This window comes from Lepidochelys kempii, chromosome 1, assembly GCF_965140265.1.
Source record: "Lepidochelys kempii isolate rLepKem1 chromosome 1, rLepKem1.hap2, whole genome shotgun sequence".
NCBI classification, from domain to species: domain Eukaryota; kingdom Metazoa; phylum Chordata; order Testudines; family Cheloniidae; genus Lepidochelys; species Lepidochelys kempii.
In genome coordinates, this window is record NC_133256.1 from 4488114 (window position 1) to 4504355 (window position 16242).

The 16242-nt window shown below is 47.2% G+C and overlaps 1 pseudogene; it reads right to left on the reverse strand.

The window, feature by feature from the left end:
- Positions 1–4436: 4436 nt before the first annotated feature.
- On the reverse strand, positions 4437–6294 carry LOC140905594 (olfactory receptor 51G2-like; annotated as a pseudogene).
- Positions 6295–16242: the final 9948 nt, after the last annotated feature.

Below are 16242 nucleotides of genomic sequence, written 5' to 3' on the forward strand. Positions count from 1 at the left end.
TTTCAGTGTGGGAGGACTGCATGAGCTCAGAGAACATTGCATCGCGAGTACATTTTTTTCACCTTCTTATCTGCACTAGCCTCTGGAACGGAGAGATAGGGGAAGCATTGAAACATTTCCAGCTGCGGGAGGAAAAAACGGGAGAGTAGTATTTAAAGATACACATTTTAGAGAACAATGGGTAGACTCTTTCACGGTGAACCAAGCTGTTAACATTACATATCACGTGTGATTTGGGTACAAGGTAGTATTTTGCCTCTTATGTTGAGGGTTGAGGGCCTGACGGTTTGGTGAGAGAGATCACACACACAGGGCTGGGCAACAGAATTTGGAGTTGAAGGCAGCCATGGTAAGCCACAGTCTTTTGGCTTCTTCAAACTTCATAACATGTGGGAATGGTTTCAAACAGCAGTGCCCTCCTTTCCCATACCAAGCACCCATTAGGTTGGCCATTTAAAAGGAGGGATTGCGGTTTTTTTCAGTTAACATGCAGCACAAACCCAACTAAGGCCCCATTCTCTGGGATGATCACTTCACCCATCCTCCCACCGCATGACTAGTATCAGGGAAGATCCCTGCCAGCCAAACACAAACAGTTCAGCATGAACGGATCCTCCCGCCACCGCATGGCTAAAAGCGGGGATGATTTCTTTTCAGCCACAGACAAACAGCCCAGCAGGAAAGGCCACCTCTGAATGTCCCCTTAAGAACGTTCCTGGAGTATTTCCGCTCCATCCCCAGACACGTTAACAGATTTTTCCAGTAACTGTACTGGCTGCGAATGCATCCCAAGACTTCAGGGCAAATTAATCATTAAATATGCTTGCTTTTAAACCCTGTATTATATTTACAAAGGTACACTCACCAGTGGGGCCTTCTTTGGCTTCATGGTCCAGGAGCCCACATTGGGAGGGTTGGGAGGGTATTAGCTCCAGGGTGATAAACAGTTCCTGGCTGTCGGGGAGAACGGTTTCTCTTCTTCCCTGTTGTGCCCTATCCTCCTCCTCCTCCTCAACATCATCTTCTTCATCCCCAAAATCCTCACCCTGTTGTGTGAGACTCCCCCCTTGCAGGTATCCACGGAAGGGGTGGGGTAGTGGTAGGGGCACCCCCTAGAATGGCATGCAGCTCATCATAGAAGCGACATGTCTGGGGCTCTGACCCAGAGCGGCCATTTGCCTCTTTGTTTTTTTGGTAGGCTTGCCTGAGCTCCTTAATTTTAACATGGCACTGCTGCAGGTCCCTGTTCTGGCCTCAGTCCTTCATGCCCTTGGAGATTTTTTCAAATATTTTGGCATTTCATCTTTTAGAATGGAGTTCTGATAGCACGGATTCCTCTCCCCATACAGGTTTCAGAGTAGCAGCCGTGTTAGTCTGTATTCGCAAAAAGAAAAGGAGGACTTGTGGCACCTTAGAGACTAACCAATTTATTAGAGCATAAGCTTTCGTGAGCTACAGCTCACTTCCTCAGATGCATATCGTGGAAACTGCAGCAGGCTTTATATATACACAGAGAATATGAAACAATACCTATTCCCACCCCACTGTCCTGCTGGTAATAGCTCTCACAAATCTTGGGAGACAGGCCAGTCCTTGCCTACAAACAGCCCCGCAACCTGAAGCAAATACTCACCAACAACCACATACCACACAACAGAACCACTAACCCAGGAACTTATCCTTGCAACAAAGCCCGTTGCCAACTGTGCCCACATATCTATTCAGGGGACACCATCACAGGGCCTAATAACATCAGCCACATATCAGAGGCTCGTTCACCTGCACATCCACCAATGTGATATATGCCATCATGTGCCAGCAATGCCCCTCTGCCATGTACATTGGTCAAACTGGACAGTCTCTACGTAAAAGAATAAATGGACACAAATCAGATGTCAAGAATTGTAACATTCATAAACCAGTCGGAGAACACTTCAATCTCTCTGGTCACGCGATCACAGACATGAAGGTCGCTATCTTAAAACAAAAAAACTTCAAATCCAGACTCCAGCGAGAAACTGCTGAATTGGAATTCATTTGCAAATTGGATACTATTAATTTAGGCTTAAATAGAGACTTGGAGTGGCTAAGTCATTATGCAAGGTAGCCTGTTTCCTCTTGTTTTTTCCTACCCCCCCCCCAGATGTTCTGGTTTAACTTGGATTTTAACTTGAAGAGTGGTCAGTTTGGATGAGCTATTACCAGCAGGAGAGTGAGTTTGTGTGTGTATGGGGGTGGGGGGATGTGAGAACCTGGATTTATGCAGGAAATAGCCCAGCTTGATTGTCATGCACATTGTGTAAAGAGCTGTCACTTTGGATGGGCTATCACCAGCAGGAGAGTGAATTTGTGTGGAGGGGTGGAGGGTGAGAAAACCTGGATTTGTGCTGGAAATCACTTTAGATAAGCTATTACCAGCAGGACAGTGGGGTGGGAATAGGTATTGTTTCATATTCTCTGTGTATATATAAAGCCTGCTGCAGTTTCCACGATATGCATCTGAGGAAGTGAGCTGTAGCTCACGAAAGCTTATGCTCTAATAAATTGGTTAGTCTCTAAGGTGCCACAAGTCCTCCTTTTCTTTCTCCCCATACAGCGATCAGATCCAGTACCTCCCGTTCGGTCCATGCTGGAGCTCTTTTGAGATTCTGGGACTGCATGGTCACCGCTGCTGATGAGCTCAGACAGCTGCAGCAGCACAGGAGCCAGCAAACAAAGCTGTAAACAGGAGAGTTTGAGGGGGAGTTTGTCTTGAGGTGCTTGTTCGGGGTTTGTTTTTGCTGTGGGGGGTGGTGTTTTGGTTTGGTTTGTGTTTCCCAGGTGAACAGGATTTAGGTGGGAAGGCGATGACAGACACAGAGGCAGCAGTGGGAGTGACTCATGTAGTGGAAGACACAATGAAGATGACTGGATGTGGAAGCTGTGGTATGTACATGGTCCTGGAGGGGGGACCTGGTAAGAGTTTTGTCTGCATGAAATGCTGTCTGATAGAGCTGATGGAGGAAAAGATCTGAGGTTTGGAGATGCAGGTGGAAAGTCTGGAAGAGTTTAGGAAGGGGTTTGTGCAGATTATGGAGGTATCTAAAGGGAAAAGCTCAGACTTGCTGGTGGAATTAGGGCTGGGGAATTCTGAGGGGAGACTGGGTGAGGAAAGTGGTCAGTGGAAGCATGTGACTAAAAGAACCAGGCAGAGGAAAAGATGGGCTAGGGAAGGAGAAATAGAGCTCAAGAATAGGTTTGCAGAGTTGGAAAATGAAGAAGGGGCTCATCAGGTAGTCACTGAAGGTGGAAGGGCAAGGAAGAAGAGAAGAGCAGCTAGTCCTATAGGCTCTGGCTCCCTGGGTAGCTCTTACCATGGTCAGGTTCTGGCTTTGGGCCTGGAGAGGGGGTGGAGCCTCAGGTAAAGAGGAGGAGCAGGGGGTGGGGCTTGGGGGAAGGGATGGGGAAGAGGGATTGGCCTTGGGGGAGCAGGGGCTTGGTGAATGTGGAGACGTGACTCTTGCATAAGTTCTGCTTCTGCCTTTGGAAAAAGTGGTCACCCTACACTGAATGGGCTGGGCTGGGATAGGAGCCAGCCTTGCGTCTGATGGGGAGCAGATTCCCTTTTCCACCCCTTTGCATTGCTAGGACATCACAAACAGAGGGGAGGAGGAGGGAATCTGGGCCTGAGTCTCTTGACAGGACTCCTGTGTGTCAGACCCTCACTTGCACACGCAGCTCTGCCCTGCCTCGGTGAGGAGTGGGCTCAGCAGGTGGGTGGTGTACAGAACCATCAGTGGGGAGGCGGGGACATACTGCTGGTATGGCTTCTCCTGTGGCTCCTGCTCTAATCATGTCTCTGACACGGCTCAGTCACAAGCACCTGGCTGAGGGAGTAGTGGACGGGTGGGTGTCCCTTGAAAAGCTCCTGTCCACAGCTGCTGCAACCCTCATGGATCACGCAGCAGCCAGAGCACTCAGAAAGAAGCAGGACTGTGACTGCAGAACACCCCTGCAGCTTTCCTCTTGGCCAGTGGAAGTTTAACTAGAGACGGGACAGTGACAGGCCAGGTGTAATGGGAAACAGCATCCACGTCCCTTCTCTATATTGACAGTATCGACAGGAACTCTGAGGTCAGAGCAGCCACTGATTCAGATGTTTATGGGCCAACATCCCACCAGTCCCCTGGCTCTCCACGAACACAGTCACTTTGTTAATGCTCCTGCCTGCCTTGGTCTCCTACCCCCAGTGTGCTAGCCTCCCTCACCAGTGGGTGGCGGTGGACCCATATCCCATTGCTCCAAGCCTTAGACTCCATCTAAACTTCTCTCTATAGAGTGGAGATGAGTAGTTCATCTCATCTCAGAAGTAAGGGTCCAGAATTAAATAACTGTCCGTGTCCCATGTTTTTGTCTCCTTTGTCACCAGCGCTGGAGCCGGGTGATGAACTGACCCTTCACTTGACAAACAATCTGATTATTTTCTCACGAAGGTGTTTGCTTTTTACGCTGTACACGACTGGGTTCATCAGGGGAGGAACGAGCAGGTAGACGTAGCTCAGGAAAATCTGAAGCAAGGGAGAAGAGCTATTCCTGAATCTGTGTATCAGAGTCAAGCTTATCTCTGGTGTGTGGAAGAGCAGGACAATGCAGAGGTGGGAGACGCAGGTGTTCAGGGCCTTGAGGCACTCCGCCTAGGATGTGATGCTCAGCACTGTTTTGAGGATCATCACATAAGAGAAGAAGATGAGCAGCGAGTCCAACCCCATAATTAAGAATGAACCAGACAAGCCATAGATGCTGTTGACTGTGATATCGGAACAAGCCAGCTTCATGACCTACTGGTGCAGGCAATAGGAATGGGACAGGACATTGGCTCGACAAAATCGGAACCGTTTCAGAAGAAGGGGGAGTGGGATTATTACGGCTACTCCTCTTAGCACACACACAAGTCCCATCTTGGCTATTCTCTGCAGGGTTAATGTAGCCAGACAGCCAGCCCCCCCCCCCCTCCCCTCAGACCAGCATTGCTGGAAACACAGGAGGAAGCAGGAACAGGGCACTTAACATATATTCCAGCACAGCCTTTGAAGCTGTGAAAGCACAGGTGTGCTGCTACAATGTGCCTCTGGGAACAGATACAAGGATTAAGCTCACAGCAGGCAGAGGCCCTGTGACAGACATGGCTCTTAGCCCCTACTAAATAGAGTGATGCACACACACCAACATCCTAGGTGAGAAAATATTTACCCTGATAAAAGAAATGTCCAGTAGTCGACACTTATTGTTTCTCTCCTTTGCAAGTGTAAACTACTCTTGCAAAAGCTGGCGTCGCCCAGACAGACCAGCCTCAATTTGGCATAAGAAAGGAGAAAGAGAATAAAGGAGTACAGAGGTATAAGTAGGGGACCTACAGCACCATGATTTTTGAGTGCTTTTCACTATCTATCTGCTGGTCAGATAAGTGACAGCCTCCCAAGGCTTCTGCAGCTAAGAGGGTCCCTACGCCTTGTCCCTTATTCGTCTTTCCGCGGAATTGAGTGACCGATCCTGGCTTGGCACCGCTGGAATTGAGAGATGCAAGGAGGGTAAGAAGCACCCACACCTGATCTCCTATCTTTAGTGTACACATATTTTGAAATAGAGCTCTATACTTTGTTTTCTTTCTTTGGGATTGTGGCTTCAGTTTTGTAACTTGTTTGTGTGTGTAACATCTCTACATTTAAATAAGTAGGCACTAGCAATTTTGTAACCACATGATTAGAATCTAGCTTAATAAATTTTGGTAACCATTTGTGCATAAGCCTGACTTGTTTTCTCTGGTTTACTGTAAAGCAGCCAACACAATTAAAGAACCTCAGCCGTTTTGGCTCTAAAGCCTGGCCATTAGGTGAGAGTACTAAGAGCCTAGCGTTGAGTTGTGCCGCCTCCACGGGGCAAACTCTTGGGGCACCTGTCAGTCAATCCTGGCTGCCCGCTGTGAAGGAGCTCTGAGCTCTAGCAGTTAAAGTCACGGGTGTGGAGAGGCTCTTAGTGCTGCGATTGGGGCACCTGTCAGTCAGTAATGACTGCCCGCTGCGAAGGAGCTCTGAGCTCTAGCAGTTAAAGTCACGGGTGGTTAGGACCTTGGGGCATCCGTCAGCCTAGCCCGGGCTGCCCGCCGCGAAGGGACAGTGCGTCCTAGCAGTTAAAGTCACGGATGGTATAAACGGGCATAGCTGGCACCTCACCAAACATCCTTGGCCGTCGGCTAACAGTTAAGATGGAGGCATATCTCAGTGCGTTACAGATTGCGACAAAGCGGTCAAAGGCCATCAACAAGAGCACAGAGGATTCAATTCATTGAAGTGAGTGGATAAAGAACAGCTGGGCAAAACATGCATCAAAGCTGATCTCCCTTGAGTTAAACAAGAATATGCCCAGTATCGTCGGCATGGTGGCTATAGATAAACCAAGGTCCATGATGGCCAACATGGAAAGGAAAATGTACATGGGCTCATGGAGGCTTGGATATGTTTTTATAATGAACAGAATGACTGAATTTCCTACTATGGAAATAACATACATTAAGCAGAAGGGATAGAGATCCAGAGTTGCAAGTCTTCCCGCCCAGGTATGCCGGTGAGAAGGAACACTGCAGAGTTGAATTTGGTGTCATTGACAGCTGACATAATGTATGGGGCAGGTCTGAGGAGTTTTGAACTTTTCTTCCTGAAAGGAGAAATAACAGGAGACTGGATGACATTTAGCGGGACTTTTTCCTGCCCTCACTGCAAGTCCAGAGACTCCCAGGAGCTCAAGGAAGATGAGCAAAAACATAATCTTGGATTTACACCACCAATAGGAAGATAGGGTACAGATGTGGGGACCTGCATGAAAAACCTCCTAAGCTTATCTTTACCAGCTTAGGTCAAAACTTCCCCAAGGTACAAAATATTCCACCCGTTGTCCTTGGACTGGCCGCTACCACCACCAAACTAATACTGGTTACTGGGGAAGAGCTGTTTGGACGCGTCTTTCCCCCCAAAATACTTCCCAAAACCTTGCACCCCACTTCCTGGACAAGGTTTGGTAAAAAGCCTCACCAATTTGCCTAGCTGACTACAGACCCAGACCCTTGGATCTTAAGAACAATGAACAATCCTCCCAACACTTGCACCCCCCCTTTCCTGGGAAATGTTGGATAAAAAGCCTCACCAATTTGCATAGGTGACCACAGACCCAAACCCTTGGATCTGAGAACAATGAAAAAAGCATTCAGTTTTCTTACAAGAAGACTTTTAATAAAAATAGAAGTAAATAGAAATAAAGAAATCCCCCCTGTAAAATCGGGATGGTAGATAGCTTACAGGGTAATTAGATTCAAAAACATAGAGAACCCCTCTAGGCAAAACCTTAAGTTACAAAAAAGATACACAGACAGAAATAGTTATTCTATTCAGCACAATTCTTTTCTCAGCCATTTAAAGAAATCATAATCTAACACATACCTAGCTAGATTACTTACTAAAAGTTCTAAGACTCCATTCCTGGTCTATCCCCTGCAGAAACCAGCATACAGACAGACACACAGACCCTTTGTTTCTCTCCCTCCTCCCAGCTTTTGAAAGTATCTTGTCTCCTCATTGGTCATTTTGGTCAGGTGCCAGCGAGGTTACCTTTAGCTTCTTTACCCTTTACAGGTGAGAGGAGCTTTCCCCTGGCCAGGAGGGATTTTAAACGGGTTTACCCTTCCCTTTATATTTATGACACGCCCCCCAAATCTCAGCTAGGGTGAAACACTTGCTGGGATTTCTTCCTGGAGCTCTAGGAAAAACAGAGTTAATAAGACACATGCATCTCTAAATATACTACCAAGTACATAAAGACTAACAATATTTTCCACATCTCAAGGACGATTTTAACGAGTTGATTCTGGGAAACTTTCACGGGAGAGTGCATCAGCCACTTTGTTAGAAGCTCCTGAGATGTGTTGGATGTCGAAATCAAAATCTTGGAGAGCTAAACTCCACCGAAGAAGTTTTTTGTTAGTTTCCTTGACGGTGTGAAGCCACTTCAGTGCAGCATGGTCGGTTTGCAGGTGGAAACGCCGTCCCCAAACATATGGGCGTAGCTTTTCCAGAGCGTAGACAATGGCGTAACATTCCTTTTCAGTGACTGACCAGTTGCTTTCCCTCTCAGACAGTTTTTTGCTGAGAAACACTATAGGGTGGAATTCTTGATCAGGTCCTTTCTGCATTAAAACTGCTCCCACACCACGCTCGGACGCATCTGTGGTTACTAGGAACGGTTTATCAAGGTCTGGGGCCCTTAGTACAGGGTCAGACATGAGTGTCGCTTTAAGCTTGTTAAAGGCCTTCTGACACTTTTTGGTCCACTGAACAGCATTTGGCTGTTTCTTTTTGGTTAGGTCTGTCAGTGGGGCGGCGATTTGGCTGTAGTGCGGTACAAATCGTCTGTAATAACCGGCCAAGTCTAAGAAGGATTGAACCTGTTTCTTTGACTTTGGGACAGGCCACTTTTGGATAGCATCCACTTTGGTCTGTAGGGGGCTGATAGTTCCTTGACCCACCTAGTGTCCAAGGTAAGTCACTATGTTTAGGCCTATTTGACACTTCTTAGCCTTAACAGTTAGTCCTGCCTCCCTTATGCGCTCAAGGACTTTTTGTAGATGTTCCAGGTGGTCTGCCCAGGAACCCGAAAATATGGCCACATCGTCAAGGTAGGCGACTGCATATTCTCCTAATCCCGCTAGGAGACCATCTACAAGTCTTTGGAAAGTGGCAGGTGCATTTTGCAGCCCAAAAGGGAGTACATTAAATTCATACAGCCCGAGATGTGTGATGAAGGCTGACCTTTCCTTGGCAGATTCATCTAGCGGTACCTGCCAGTACCCCTTGGTTAAGTCCAAGGTAGAGATGAACTGGGCCCGTCCCAGTTTCTCTAATAGTTCATCTGTGCATGGCATTGGATAGTTGTCTGGGCGAGTTACAGCATTTAGCTTACGGTAGTACACGCAAAAATGTATTTCCCCATCTGGTTTGGGAACTACAACCACTGGAGATGCCCATGCACTTTCAGAGGGGCGGATTACACCCATCTGTAACATATCCTGGATCTCCCATTCTATCGCAGTTTTAGCTTGAGGAGACACCCGGTAAGGTTGGCCTTTAATTGGGTGAGCATTACCTGTGTCAATGGAGTGGTATGCCCATTCAGTCAGTCCTGGGGTGGCTGAGAACGTTGGTGCATAGCTAGTGCACAGCTCCTGGATCTGCTGTCGCTGCATACACCCAAGGGTCATGGAGAGGTTCACCTCTTCCACACCACCACCACATTTCCCTTCGTAGTAGACACCTTCAGACCACTCAGCGTCTTGTCCTCCCTGGGCTGTAAACTGACAAACCTTTAATTCTGTGGAATAAAAGGGCTTTAGAGAATTAATATGATCCACCTTAGGCTTTCGGTTGGAGGTGGGGAATGCTATGAGATAATTAACAGCTCCCAGGCGTTCCTGGACCGTGAATGGCCCTTCCCACGATGCTTCCATTTTATGGGCCTGGAGCACCTTTAAGACCATGACCTTGGTCTCCTACTTTGAAGGAACACTCTCTGGCATGTTTATCATACCAGGCTTTTTGCTCTTTTTGAGCATCCTGTAAGTTTTCTCTAGCAAGGGCTAAAGAGGTTCGGAGGGCGTTTTGTAGGTTGGTTACAAAGTCCAGAATATTAGTTCCTGGAGAAGGTGTAAAACCCTCCCATTGCTGCTTCACCAACTGCAATGGCCCCTTAACCTCGCAGCCACATACAAGTTCAAATGGGAAAAACCCTGAACTGGGATGTGGTACAGCTCTGTAGGCAAAGAGCAACTGCTGCAACACTAGGTCCCAATCATTGGAGTGCTCATTTACGAATTTACGTATCATGGCCCCCAAAGTTCCATTAAACTTCTCCACCATGCCATTTGTTTGATGGTGGTAAGGAGTGGCAACCAAATGATTTACCCCATGAGCTTCCCAAAGGTTTTTCATAGTTCCTCCCAGGAAATTAGTCCCTTGCATCTGTGAGGATGTCGGAGGGCCAACCTACCCTGGTAAAAATGTCTGCTAGTGCCTGGCACACACTTTTAGCCCTGGTGTTGCTTAGAGCTACTGCTTCTGGCCATCGGGTGGCAAAATCCATGAAAGTCAGTATGTACTGCTTTCCTCTGGCTGTCTTTTTCGGAAAAGGACCCAGAATATCCACAGCTACTCGCTGAAATGGAACTTCAATGATGGGGAGTGGCTGGCGAGGGACTTTGACCTGGTCTTGGGGTTTTCCCACTCTTTGGCACACCTCACAAGCCTGGACATAGGTAGAAACATCCTTGCCCATTCCCTCCCAGTGAAATGACCCCCCCAAACGGTCTTTGGTCCTGTTCACCCCAGCATGGCCACTAGGGTGATCGTGGGCTAAGCTCAAGAGCTTGGCCCGGTATTTAGTTGGAACTACCAACTGTCTCTGAGGATGCCAGTCTTCCTGGTGTCCACCAGAAAGAGTTTCCTTGTATAAAAGTCCTCTTTCTACAACAAACCTGGATCGATTAGAAGAGCTGAGAGTCGGTGGGTTGCTCCGTGCCACCGTCCAAGCTCTCTGGAGGCTTTCATCTGCTTCCTGATCGGTCTGGAACTGTTCCCTTGATGCTGGAGACATCAGTCCCTCATTGGATTGTAGACCTAGGCTTGGTCCCTCTGGAAGCGATATAGGGGATGGAGCTGTTTCTGTTGACTGTGAACCGCTCTCCGCTGGTGCACTATGTTGGGATTCAGGCTCCGGCTGAGCCTCTTGTGTCGGGTTATCGGCTGCTGCCAGTTCAGGGTCGGTGGGGCCCTCTGGTGTTGAGGTTGCAAGTACTGGATTCAGTGCTGACATGGGGTCTGGTGTTGGTTGTTCAGCTGGTTCCGGTTCTGGGACTGGTTCCGTCTGGGTCTCTGGGACGGGATCCACTACTGCTGTTGCAGACATTGGCCTGGGGTCCGGGTCCATCACCTCTGACCGGGTCCTGATAGAAGTTTCCGAAACAGAGCTAGGACTCACAGCTTGTTTAGCCTGGCTGCGGGTTACCGTTCCCACCCTCTTGGCCTGCTTTACATGACTGGCCAAGTCTTCCCCCAACAGCATGGGGATGGGATAATCATCATAGACTGCAAAAGTCCACATTCCTGACTAGCCCTTGTACTGGACAGGCAACTTGGCTGTAGGCAAATCGAAAGAGTTGGACTTGAAGGGTTGAATCGTCACTTGGATCTCTGGGTTGATTAAATTGGGGTCCACTAAGGAAGCATGGATAGCTGACACTTGTGCTCCGGTGTCCCTCCACGCGGTGACCTTCTTCCCGCCCACACTCACAGTTTCCCTCCGCTCCAATGGTATCTGGGAGGTATCTGGGCCTGTGGACCTCTGGGGTGATTCCGGTGCAATGAACTGTAATCTGTTGGGGTTCTTGGGGCAGTTGGCCTTTACATGCCCCAGCTCGTTACATTTAAAACATCGTCCAGCTGACGGGTTACTGGGGCGAGGAGGGTTGCTGGAGAACGGGGTGGTGGGACGATAAGGGGTCTGGAGGGTTCTTTGGGAGGTAGGTGGGGCTTTGGGCGGCCCCCGGTAATTGGGTGGGGTCTGGGGTTGTCCCTTCTGGTCTCTGCTCCAACTGCAACCAGTTTTCTTCTTCTCTGCCACCTCCACCCATCTGGCTCCAATCTCTCCTGCCTCGATTACAGTTTTGGGCTTCCCGTCTAGGATGTATCTTTCTATTTCCTCAGGAACACCCTCTAAGAATTGTTCCATTTGCATTAGGAAGGGCAAATTTACTGGAGATTCAACACTTGCTCCTGATATCCAGGCATCCCAATGTTTCAGAATGTGGTAGGCATGTCGGGTAAATGACACGTCTGGTTTCCACCTTAGGGCTCTGAACCTCTGACAAGACTGCTCGGGTTTTATCCCCATTCTGACTCTCGCCTTGGATTTAAACAGTTCATACTTGTTCATGTGTTCTTTAGGCATTTCAGCTGCCACCTCAGCTAAGGGTCCACTGAGCTGCGGCCTCAGCTCTACCATGTATTGGTCAGTAGAGATGTTGTACCCAAGGCAGGCCCTTTCGAAGTTTTCTAAGAAGGCCTCAGTATCATCACCTGCCTTGTAGGTGGGGAACTTTCTGGGATGGGAAGTGGTACCTGGAGAAGGATTGCTAGGGTTTGTTGGTATATTCTGCTGGGCCTTTATCCTCTCCACCTCCTCCACATGCTTCCTCTCTTTTTCCTTCTCCTCCTCCACATGCTTCCTCTCTTTTTCCTTCTCCTCCTCCACATGCTTCCTTGCCTCCATTTCCCTCTTGTGGGCAGCCTCCTGTACCTCCTTCTCCAGCCGCATGAGTTCTATCTGTCTTTCATGTTCCCTTTCTTTTTCCTCAGCCTGAAATTTGGCTAATTCCAGCTGTAGTCGAGATGCAGATTTGGTCATTCTAACCTCTCTGTTTTTAACTAACTTTTCACCCGAGGTTTAGAAATAAACAAACAAAACTTGGCTGTAAAATTTTGTTGTGCTGGAATAGAATACCTATTCTCTGATAGTGACTGTCAGCCTACAGAAAAAGACAATTCCCTTGTCTCTGCTCTGGGCCCAAATTAAAGCAAAAAACCTCCAACTACTTGGAAACCTGCTTACCCAGCCCAAAGAAAAAGCAAATGGGTAGAACACACACCCCCTATTTACTTTTAGGAAGAAAAGAAAAAAGAAAAAAAACTCTGGGTTGGAAGACTGTGAATTTCCCTGCAGGAGTTAAGTACCCTGCCTCCAGGCAAAGAAAACCTGCAATTCACAAAGATAATACCCTTTTGTCTCTGCTTGGCCACAAAGCAGAGAAAAAACAAGCTGCTTTCAGTTTCAGCTGCTCTCTGGACTTCCTTTCCAAAGGAAAAAAAAAATCCTTTTTAAAATCTGTATTTCTAGTTCAAAAAATCTCAACTGGATCTCAAAATGATTTCAGGTTAATCCCACCTCTGCCACCATGTCAAGGTTCCTCCCCCACTCTGAACTCTAGAGTACAGATGTGGGGACCTGCATGAAAAACCTCCTTAGCTTATCTTTACCAACTTAGGTCAAAACTTCCCCGGGGTACAAAATATTCCACCCGTCATCCTTGGATTGGCCGCTACCACCACCAAACTAATACTGGTTACTGGGGAAGAGCTGTTTGGACGCGTCTTTCCCCCCAAAATACTTCCCAAAACCTTGCACCCCACTTCCTGGACAAGGTTTGGTAAAAAGCCTCACCAATTTGCCTAGCTGACTACAGACCCAGACCCTTGGATCTTAAGAACAATGAACAATCCTCCCAACACTTGCACCCCCCCTTTCCTGGGAAATGTTGGATAAAAAGCCTCACCAATTTGCATAGGTGACCACAGACCCAAACCCTTGGATCTGAGAACAATGAAAAAGCATTCAGTTTCTTACAAGAAGACTTTTAATAAAAATAGGAGTAAATAGAAATAAAGAAATCCCCCCTGTAAAATCAGGATGGTAGATATCTTACAGGGTAATTAGATTCAAAACATAGAGAACCCCTCTAGGCAAAACCTTAAGTTACAAAAAGGATACACAGACAGAAATAGTTATTCTATTCAGCACAATTCTTTTCTCAGCCATTTAAAGAAATCATAATCTAACGCATACCTAGCTAGATTACTTAGTAAAAGTTCTAAGACTCCATTCCTGGTCTATCCCCTGCAGAAACCAGCATATAGACAGACACAGACCCTTTGTTTCTCTCCCTCCTCCCAGCTTTTGAAAGTATCTTGTCTCCTCATTGGTCATTTTGGTCAGGTGCCAGCGAGGTTACCTTTAGCTTCTTAACCCTTTACAGGTGAGAAGATTTTTCCTCTGGCCAGGAGGGATTTTAAAGGGGTTTACCCTTCCCTTTATATTTATGACAAATTTGTAGGTTAAACACGGCACACCTGGTGGCTGACCTTTGTGACTTTGTCCTCACCCGCAACTATTTCACATTTGGGGACAATGTATACCTTCAAGTCAGCGGCACTGCTATGGGTACCCACATGGCCCCACAGTATGCCAACATTTTTATGGCTGACTGAGAACAACGCTTCCTCAGCTCTCATCCCCTAATGCCCCTACTCTACTTGCGCTACATTGATGACATCTTCATCATCTGGACCCATGGAAAAGAAGCCCTTGAGGAATTCCACCATAATTTCAACAATTTCCATCCCACCATCAATCTCAGCCTGGAATAGTCCACACAAGAGATCCACTTCCTGGACACTATGGTGCTAATAAGCGATGGTCACATAAATTCCACCCTATACCAGAAACTTACTGACCGCTATTCCTACCTACATGCCTCCAGCTTTCACCCAGACCACACCACACGATCCATCATCTACAGCCAACCTCTATGATACAACCACATTTGCTCCAATCCCTCAGACAGAGACAAACACCTACAAGATCTCTATCAAGCATTCTTACAACTACAATACCCACCTGCTGAAGTGAAGAAACAAATGACAGAGCCAGAAGAGTACCCAGAAGTCACCTACTACAGGACCAGATCCCAACTAAAAGCTCTCCAGCGCATCATCAAAGATTTACAACCTATCCTGAAAAATGATCCCTCACTCTCACAGATCTTGGCAGACAGACCAGTTTTCGCTTAAAGACAGCCCCCCAGCCTGAAGCAAATACTCTTCAGAAACCACACACCACACAATGAAAACACTAACCCAGGAACCTATCCTTGCAACAAAGCCCGATGCCAACTCTGTCCACATATTTATTCAAGTGACACCATCATAAGACCTAATCACATTAGCCATTTCATCAGGGGCTCGTTCACCTGCACATCTACCAATGTTATATATGCCATCATGTGCCAGTAATGTCCCTCTGCCATGTACATTGGCCAAACCAGACAGTCTCTACACAAAAGAATAAATGGACACAAATCTGACATCAGGAATCATAACATTTCAAAAACTGGTCGGAGAACACTTCAACCTCTCTGGCCACTCAGTAAAAGACTTAAGGGTGGCAATTTCACAACAGAAAAGCTTGAAAAACAGACTCCAATGAGAAACTGCTGAGCTTGAATTAATATGCAAACTAGATACCATTAACTTGGGTTTGAATAGAGACTGGGAGTGGCTGGGTCATGACACATATTGAATCTATTTCCCTATGTTAAGTATCCTCACACCTTCTTGTCAACTGTCTAAATGGGCCATCTTGATTATCACTACAAAAGTCTTTTTCTCCTGCTGATAATAGCTCATCATAACTAATTAGCCTCTTACAGTTTGTATGGCAACTTCCATCTTCTCTCTATGTTATATAGATATATGATATATATATATATCTTCTTTCTATATGTTCCATTCTATGCATCCGATGAAGTGAGCTGTAGCCCACAAAAGCTTCTGCCCAAATAAATTTTTTAGTCTCTAAGGTGCCACAAGTACTCCTGTTCTTTTTGCAGATACAGACTAACATGGCTGCTACTCTGAAACCTGTTCTTTGGATGTTTGCTATAGAGCTGTATTCGGTTAACTATAGGGATGTTTATATTATGGCTATATTAGGTTAAACCAGACTGGAATCTCTTAGTTAAAAAAGCCTGGTGGAAAACAAGCAGGAAGGGAAGCAACAGCTGAAGAAAAAACATCACTCAGTAAGGATTTCAGGAAAGCTGACAGACTACACCGGACTACTAGCTGGGAAAAGCCTAATTCCAGGCTCCAGCCATGTTACACAGATTGTTTTGCCAGCACTGGGAGTCTGTCCAGAGCTGGGGCAACTGTTGCTTTGAAGTTCTTCAGACTGACATGCACAGGCACCAGTGGGGAAGGCTCAAGGCCCTCAGCCTGCCTGGGTCCCCGTCAGAGAGGGAGGGCTTGGAGTCAAGACTTCTGTTTGAAAACCATCTTATTCGCCAATGTTATGCTTTATTCCTACTATTCATATTAAACAGTACTTTGTTCTAGAAGTCTGGCTGGTCACTCGTCTCACCACTAGTCACAGACTCCCAGAGGAAAGAATCATAGGTGCTGAACCCATTCAGACCTGCAGGGCAAGCCCAGTCCACCCGCAGTGTGCGGTAGCCCAGGTCCCAGTCTGAGGGTGGGAGGATCATGGGATTCCCTTCCATGAGAGGGAAAGCCATGAGGCCTGACCTATGGCACTTGGAGACCAGATTGGGGGCAG